The sequence below is a fragment of the Capricornis sumatraensis genome, chromosome 1 (genome assembly GCF_032405125.1).
Source record: "Capricornis sumatraensis isolate serow.1 chromosome 1, serow.2, whole genome shotgun sequence".
In the NCBI taxonomy this organism is placed as follows: domain Eukaryota; kingdom Metazoa; phylum Chordata; class Mammalia; order Artiodactyla; family Bovidae; genus Capricornis; species Capricornis sumatraensis.
This window is the reverse complement of record NC_091069.1, coordinates 196,077,809-196,086,989: the sequence shown is the minus strand read 5'-3', so window position 1 is coordinate 196,086,989 and position 9,181 is coordinate 196,077,809. Positions and strand designations below refer to the sequence as shown.

General features: G+C 43.3%; 1 non-coding gene across 1 annotated transcript; it reads left to right on the top strand.

Annotated features, from left to right (window-relative positions):
* The first annotated feature begins 8,675 nt into the window (after positions 1-8,675).
* On the top strand, positions 8,676-8,748 carry TRNAE-UUC (transfer RNA glutamic acid (anticodon UUC)). The gene has a single exon. It is a non-coding gene; the product is annotated as a tRNA-Glu (tRNA).
* Positions 8,749-9,181: the final 433 nt, after the last annotated feature.

The window sequence follows — 9,181 nt, the reverse complement described above, 5'->3', positions numbered from 1 at the left end:
GATGGAGGGGACCTGGGTTCCACCCTTGGCTGGAGAACATCCCCTGGAGAAGGGCATGGCCACCCAGTCTAGTATCCTTACCTGGAGAATTCCAGGGACAAAAGAGCTTGGCGGACTATAGTCCACGGGATCACAAAGAGTTGAACACAACAGGGCGACCAACACATTCACTTTCTTCTTCCAGCCCTCACTCTAAATAAATCATCGGTAAACCTCACGTTTTACCTGAATCTGACCCTGCCCTCCTCTCCACAATTGGCCATTGACCTTGAACTAGGAACCTCCAAAAAATTGGAGGGACCCTGGTTGGACCTTATTCAAGGAGTTGGATGAGGAAAAGGGCATAGGATTCTAACTCTGGTGATGCTTCGTGAAATCTGAGTGAGGTGTGTTCCTCTGAGGTGCCTCAGGACTAACTTTTTGGCCACCCGAAGGTTTGCTCTGGAGATGTTTATGCCATGCACAGCTGCACACATGAGCAACTCTGCAAGAGTTATGTCCCATGCCGCATTCCATTTGAGAAGTGATGCCTGAGACAATATTGCAGAGCAATGATACTTGGTATTATTCTATTTCAGGGAAAATGAAGTAGCCACCTTTCCCTCTTTACCCCAAAATGGAATGTCCCGATGTTTTTGAGAAGAACCTGACCTTGGCAGGAAAAGAGACTGTACCTTTAAGTAAACTTGGCTCTCGGTCACAATGTCTCCTTTGAGGAGCCCAGCTATGCAATAAGGAAGTTCAGGTGTAAAAACAAGCTGCTTTACATATTTTGCTCTTAGAGGGGCAGCTCATTGTCCTACCATCTGCCCCAAACTGTCTCATATCTAGACTCAAAACAGTCTTCTTTTCCCACCTAGAGGCTGAGCTAAAGCTATTCTTAACTAGCACAAAGGCAGAGGTTTTTTGGCTGTGCTGACTCTTCACTGCTGTGTGCAGGCCTTATCTGGTTTTGGTGAACAGGGACTGCTCTCTGTTTGGGGGGCACAAGCTTGGTTGTGGCCCCACAGCATGTGGGATCTTTCTGGACCAGTTGGAAGACCATTTGAGCTGTGGGCAGCAAAGGTAGTGTCCCTCCTCAGACTCCCCCACTGCCCACCCCTCACCCTAGTCAGCCTACAGGGGCATACGTTCTACCAATAAGGGTAGCAGGGTGAGAACTTTAAGAAGTATTTTTAAAAGAATTATAAAACACATCCAAAATATAGAAAAAAGATTCCTTTTTCTTTAATCCTTTAAAAATATGAGATCAGGATGATAGTAATAAGTAAGATTCATGCCCACACCCTTACAATTTCTTAAGACTAATCAGTATGTGGTAAAAATTGTTTTCTAAAGCATATACTCTTAGATATTTCTCTGTATGTAGACATATACATATTGCTAGATCCCTGACTAATAGAGGAAATATTTGAGGTAATATAATGTTATAGAAATTCCAATGTTGTCTTACATCATGTTTGTGTTTAGTAAATATGTTAAATACTCCAGCTTGATTTAATGTAAAACGGGTACATAATAACACACAAGCAAAAGTATATAAAAGGCCCACTATAACCAAAGTGTTTAATAAATGTTATTTCATTATTTTTCTCAGATATGTGCCAATGAAATTGTAAAGTGCCAAGAAAAGCAGGAATGGTATTTAGGGTTCTGGCCAGCTTTGGTTTTCGACCTGAAAGTTTCTGAAAATGTGTGCTTTAAAACTGATGCTGGTATCTAGAACAGATATTCCAATCAACACACATACACACACATACACACACACCACACACACACACACACACACACACACACACACATGAGGGAGGCAAGAAAAGAAGTATTTCGGGAGAGAGCAGGGATTCTTATATGTGAAGATTATTTCCTTGAACCACGGTCCTGTGATTCAGCATTCATAAAATAGATCGTTTACAATTTGAGCAAACTAATGTCAGGTTCCTGCAGGGCTAAAGAAAATGACTTGTGGGAGCTAATAAGAAATAGGGGCCGGACAAGTGTGTGGAGCCTTTGTTCTGTTCCAAGGGGTTGACTGTCCTTAGAAGGCTTACAAACCACTATTTATGACTCACCTCTCCACCCACACTTCTTCTCCAAGCTCTTAATACCACTTAGGTCTTCTTGTGTTATCCTAGGATTTTAATTCCACAGTTCAGTTCAGTTCAGTCGCTCAGTAGAGTCTGACTCTTTGTGACCCCGTGAATCGCAGTACACCAGGCCTCCTCATCCGTCACCAACTCCCGGAGTCCACCCAAACCAACGTCCGTTGAGTCGGTGATGCCATCCAACAATTTCATCCTCTGTCGTCCCTTTCTCCCCCTGCCCTCAATCTTTTCCAGCATCAGAACCTTTTCAAATGAATCAGCTCTTTGCATCATGTGGCCAAAGTATTGGAGTTTCAGCTTCCACATCAGTCCTTCCAAAGAACACCCAGGACTGATCTCCTTTAGGATGGACTGGTTGGATCTCCTTGCAGTCCAAGGGACTCTCAACAGTCTTCTCCAACACCACAGTTCGAAAGCATCAATTCTTCGGTGCTCAGCTTTCTTCACAGTCTAACTCTCGCATCCATACATGACTACTGGAAAAACCGTAGCCTTGACTAGACGGACGTTAGTTGGCAAAGGAATGTCTCTGCTTTCTAATATGCTGCTAGGTTGGTCATAACTTTCCTTCCAAGGAGTAAGTGTCTTTTAATTTCATAGCTGCAATCACCATCTGCAGTGATTTTGGAGCCCCAGAAATAAAGTCAGCCACTGTTTCCACTGTTTCCCCATCTATTTCCTGTGAAGTGATGGGACTGGATGCCATGATCTTTGTTTTCTGAATGTTGAGTTTTAAGCCAACTTTTTCACTCTCCTCTTTCACTTTCATCAAGGGGCTTTTTAGTTCCTCTTCACTTTCTGCCATAAGGGTAGTGTCTTCTACATATCTGAGGTTATTGATATTTCTCCCAGAAGTCTTGATTCCAGCTTGTGCTTCCTCCAGCCCAGCATTTCTCATGATGTACTCTGCATAGAAGTTAAATAAGCAGGGTGACAATATACAGTCTTGACATACTCCTTTCCCGATTTGGAACCAGTCTGTTGTTCCATGTCCAGTTCTAACTTTTGCTTCCTGATCTGTATACAGGTTTCTCAAGAGGCAGGTCGGGTGGTCTGGTATTCCCATCTCTTTCAGAATTTTCCACAGTTTATTGTGATCCACACAGTCAAAGGCTTTGGTATAGTCAAGAAAGCAGAAATAGATGTTTTTCTGGAACTCTCTTCCTTTTTCGATGATCCAGCGGATGTTGGCAATTTGATCTCTGGTTCCTCTGCCTTTTCTAAAACCAGCTTGAACATCTGGAAGTTCACCATTCACACATTGCTGAAGCCTGGCTTGGAGAATTTTGAGCATTACTTTACTAGCATGTGAGATGAGTGAAATTGTGTGGTAGTTTGAGCATTCTTTGGCATTGCCTTTCTTAGGGACTGGAATGAAAAGTGACCTTTCCTGTCTTGTGGCCACTGCTGAGTTTTCCAAATTTGCTGGCATAATGAGTGCAGCACTTTCATAGCATCGTCTTTCAGGATTTGAAATAACTCCACTGGAATTCCATCACCTCCACTAGCTTTGTTCGTAGTGATGCTTCCTAAGGCCACTTGACTTCACATTCCAGGATGTCTGCTCTAGGTGAGTGATCACACCATTGTGAAGATCTTTTTTGTACAGTTCTTCTGTGTATTCTTACCACCTCTTCTTAATATCTTCTCCTTCTGTTAGGTCCATATCATTTCTGTCCTTTATCGAGCCCATCTTTGCATGAAATGTTCCCTTGGTATCTCTAATTTTCTTGACGAGATCTCTAGTCTTTCCCATTCTGTTGTTTTCCTCTGTTTCTTTTCATTGATCGCTGAGGAAGGCTTTCTTATCTCTCCTTGCTATTCTTTGAAACTCTGCATTCTTTCCTTTTCTCCTTTGCTTTTCACTTCCCTTCTTTTCACAGCTATTTGTAAGGCCTCCTCAGACAGCCATTTTGCTCTTTTACATTTCTTTCTCTTGGGGATGGTCTTGATTCCTGTCTCCTGTATAATGTCACGAACCTCCATCCACAGTTCATCAGGCACTCTGTCTATCAGATCTCGTCCCTTAAATCTATTTCTCACTTCCACTGTATAATCATAAGGGATTTGATTTAGGTCATACCTGAATGGCTTCCCTGGTGGCTCAGACGGTAAAGCATCTGCCTGCAATGAGGCAGACCCAAGTTTGATTCCTGGGTCCGGAAGATCCCCTGGAGAAGGAAATGGCAATCCAATCCAGCACTCTTGCCTGGAAAATCCCATGGACGGAGGAGCCTGATAGGCTACCGTCCATGGGGTAGCAAAGAGTCGGACACGACTGAGCGATTTCACTTCACTGAATGGTCTAGTGGTTTTCTCCACTTTCTTCAATTTAAGTCTGAATTTGACAATAAGAAGTTCATGATCATAGGATTTTAATTCCACGGCTTCCTACTGTTCTCCAATCAGCTGCCTTCTCCGTTTGTGGGGACCCTGAGAAGGACTGACTAAGGCATGGTAGTTGAGGGTGCCTTTCACCCACACTGACCTAGATTCTTCTAAGTGGCTGATGACTTGGTTGTCACTGAGGGGGCCTTATGTGCCCCCAGCCTCTCCCGGTCTCAGAACAAGCTTCTAGCTAGGTTCAGGCCTGTTCTCTTTTCCTTCAGTTCAGGACACAAAAGAACTGAAACTTGGCTTGGTTGCTCCAGGTCCAGATGCTTTCTCAGATCTAACCAGTGACAGCTACTTCATCCAGTTGTGTTTCATCTCAGACCCCTGGCAGGGAGGCCAGGCCACCAACCTGCCTTCCTGCAGCCTAGATCCTGTGCTCAGAGCACTCCTCAGCCCTTCCACCAGCCCAAAATTGGGCGTAGGATGGATGCAAGCCCTGCCCTGATCTGGATCGCAACCATTAGGCTGAAACTTCACTTTTCAGCCTCTTGACACTCATTTTCCTGGAGGCTCAGCTCTGTTTCATTCCTTCTAGTGCCTGCTATCAACAGGTCCGCTTTCTCTGACCTACATTTCCTCGCTTCAGTCCTTATTCTGCCTCTAACTCTGCCCTTCCACTTCCCTGCCTAGGTTTTTACCGAATTCGCAGTTCCTCTGGGCATCTGTTTTGATTTTCAGCCCTGATTTTGATTTTCATCCCCTGCCTGCGTCTGCTTTTCCCTGAGAGGTTGCTAGGGTCTGATCAATCCTTTCTTTATTCACCTCCTGTCACTCCAGGTCTGCACCTCCACAAAACTTTCATTTGCACATGTGCACATGCACAGGTGCCCATGTGCACAGACACACACATACACACTGCAAAGGAAGCATCCATCCATCTCATTTGTAGCATGGCTAGAGTATACGTATTCCTTTTCCATTAACAGGCACTAACACTGATGATCAGGGAATATTAATGGAGAATAGAAATGACCATTTTCTCATCATAGACAGCTCTGGGGACGGATGTAAGCAGCTGGGTAGCCTGTGACAGACTTGCCTTCCACCATCGTAGAGCTCTCCCCAACCCCACAGTTTCCTGACTTCTAGGCATCCCAAATTCTTAACACTAGACAGCTCTACTAATAGATGAGAGCAATGCCACTCCCTCCAAGCTGGAAACAGACATAATCTCTGCCCTTTTTCTTCCTATACAACTACCTTCCCCAGCAGCAACCGCTCTCTAGGATAGTTCTAGTCCTTCAAGTGACCGGTTCCAATGTCTTAGAGGGAGTTTAGTGTTTACTGGGCAACATTCTTAAATGCCACGTTCTTGGAAAGAATCTCCAGCAGACACTAAGCCTTATTAGACACTGAAATGAGTTATGGAAGAAGGTTTAGCTTCTCACTCCCTGGAGGTTTTTCAAAGCAGAACAGATTCTTATCTGTCCAGGATGATTATGTGGGATACTGCTAAGAGGCCAGGGGACAGATTGGATCATCATCAACAAATAACACTTATTAAATTCCTGGACATTCAGGCTCCTGTGCTACAGTCCATACATATTAAAAGATAATTTAAAAGACACAGCCCTGGGGCTTCTCTGGTAGCTCAGTGGTAAAGAATCCACCTAGCAATGCAGGAGACATGGTTTTAATCCCTGATCCCAGAAGATCCCACATGACTTGGAGCAACTAAGCTTGTGTGCCACAACTACTCAGCCTGTGCTCTGGGTCCTGGGAGCTGCAGCTACTGAAGCCCACACTCCACAGAGCCTTTGCTCCACAATAAGAGAAGCTACCACCATGAGACACCTACACACCGCATCTGGAGAGTAGCCCCCACTCTCCACAACCAGAGGAAAGCCCACACAGTAACGAAGACACAGTACAGCCAATAAATAAATAAATATTTTTTTAAAAAAGATACAGCCCCAACTCTCAAAGAAGTTTTTAACAAATGAAATAAAAAGTGTGTATGGCATACAAATAATATAATGAATGTCACCAGTGCTTTACATTTTCAAAGCATGTCGATGTCTCATTTTCTTTCTCTTCTCATACTCCTCAGTTTTGGGTTGGGACTAGGCAGAACAATATTTGCAGTGAGCAGTTTTCTAGCTCGTATTTTGCAATAGCTGTGAATGATGTAAAATGTGAGCAGATATCAGAAGAATTAAGTGGGGCAGAAAGCACAGAGTGGCCTCCATTCTATCATGCCAAAAGCATGAGGCTGTTGGATTTGGTCTTGAAGGATTATCAATTTCTAACACCCTGGGATTCTGGGTCAAGGATCACTTTGGGTCAAAGGGGGAAAGAAAGAACTATAAGGAGGTAGGAAGAGACCAAATTATTGAGTAGTTTTCCCATTAGAGTCAAAATAGTACTGGCCAGGTTTTCAATAGACAAATAAAATGATATTCTTTGAGACCCAACCCAGTCATATAGACATCTTCTTAAGAAGTGCATGCTTTGCCCAGGAACAGGTCCACCCCACTTCCTCTAGCAAAGCACCAATGATGTGGCCCTAGGTTCATGCTGTCCAGAATACACAGAACACAGGAGGGGCTGTTTTTACAGTCATACCTACACCCTCATGAGAAAGTCTCTTTCTGGGTTACCCCCTTTGTCCTTCTCACTGATGAGACAGGGCCTCAGCCAGCAACCCCATGTCTTTGTATTTCTTCTGGGTGGACCAGTTTCTACTGGGACCTACCACTGGTCAGAGGGAGTGGCCAGAGGGAGCAGGGTAGATGCTAGCTCTCAATTTTGCCACTTTATACCAGGCCATCAGGCTTCCCTGGTGGCTCATATGGTAAAGAATCTGCCTGCAATGCAGGAGACCTGGGTTTGATCCCTGGATCAGCAAGATTCCCTGAAGGAGGGCGTGGCAACCCACTTCAGCATTCTTGCCTGGAGAATCCCATGGACAGAGGAGCCTGGAAAGCTGCAGTCCATGGGGTTTCCAAAGAGAGGGACAGGACTCAGCAACTAACACTTTCACTTTTCACTTAATGAAGGGATTTTAAAAGTTCTATACATGTATGTTTCTGTACAAAGCAAATAACTGATACAATTTGCTTAATGAGTTTCTCTAATTTCTCTGCATATCGATGTGAATGAATCAAGTTTCATCATTATTTACTTCTAAACATAGTCCTTTTTGGCCACAAAAAGAAAAACATGGACAACTTTCCTCAACTTTCAGGAAAACTGGTGTTGTATACATTAAAAGCATTGTAATGTAATTTCCATGTTCAGTTTATGGGTTACTTTCCCCTTCCAGGAATATACAGGAAATAGGGTGTGGTTAGTTTTGTGGCTCTTTCACTTCAGTGAGTTTCTTCAGCTGAGCATACCTCATGTTGCCATCCTCTTAGGCAGAGTCAGTGAACCTCTGAAAACATAATTTCTAGACTCCTCACATCCAGTGGCCTCATTGATTTTATTATTTTTTTAAAATTAAAACATGTAAGTTGAATTTCCATAGGTAAATAATAGGAGTGTAAATTTAATTTTCCAATAATTTAGTCAAGGATTAATTGCTCAGTTAATAAAGAGAGAATAGAGTGAGTGTTAGCTTGTTTCATTCACATTAACAAAAAGAGAGAGGGGGACTTTCCTGGTAGTCTAGTGGCTAAGGCTCCATGCTTTCAATGCAGGGGGTTTGGGTTTGATCCCTGATCAGGGGACTTAATCCCACATGCTGCAAATGAAGATCCCAAATCCTGCAACTAAAACTTGGCACAGCCAAATAAATAAATTTTAAAAAGAGAGAGATTTATATGCCAACTTTGATCAATACACAATTGGTTAAGTCTTCAGTTTTATTTAGTCAACCATTTAATACATTATAAGGGCTTCCCTGGTGGCTCAGAGGTTAAAGCGTCTGCCTGCAATGCAGGAGACCTAGGTTCGATCCCTGGGTCAGAAAGATCCCCTGGAGAAGGAAATGGCAACCCACTCCAGTATTCTTGCCTGGAGAATCTCATGGAGGGAGGAGCCTGGTAGGCTACAGTCCCTGGGGTTGCACAGAGTCAGACACGACTGAGCTACTTCACTTCACTAATACATTATATAATTCATTAAATGTGTAGAGTAAAACTCTAATCAATTTATCCATAAACAAACATCTTAGGCTTCTAAACATATTGTACAACTATGCAATTTCCAACATTAAAGAGTCAATCTAGGGAATCCCTGGTGGTCCAGTGGTTAAAACTTGGTACTTTCATTGCTGTGGACCCAGGTTCGATCCCTGGTCTGGGAGCTAAGATCCCAAAAGCCGAGCTGTGTAGTCACACAATAATAATAATAAATATATATAACTTCTCATAAGATAAATCTTTTTCTACACATGCTGTCATTAAACGGTTGTTTTTTTTTAAGTGGTGATTTACCTATGTGCCTGATAGTTCAGGAGAAAGATTTTCAATATAGAAGGGTTGATAAAGGTTAAGTCTTCACTCAAGGAATGAATTCTCCCACCAGGAGTTTAGCAGACATTCCAGTTTCAAAGGTGGGACTAATTTTATTCCTTTGTAGTCAACTGTTAAAAGCTGCTAGTTTCAGGGGCCAAATCTGTGCCAGTGAACTCCGGGTGCTCTTGAACACTCATGGGGAAAAGAAGAAGGTGTCCTTTGGCCTTATGATCAAGGATCAAGCTGATCCCATAAATGCAAGAGAAGGGAGGCTGGGGCTCA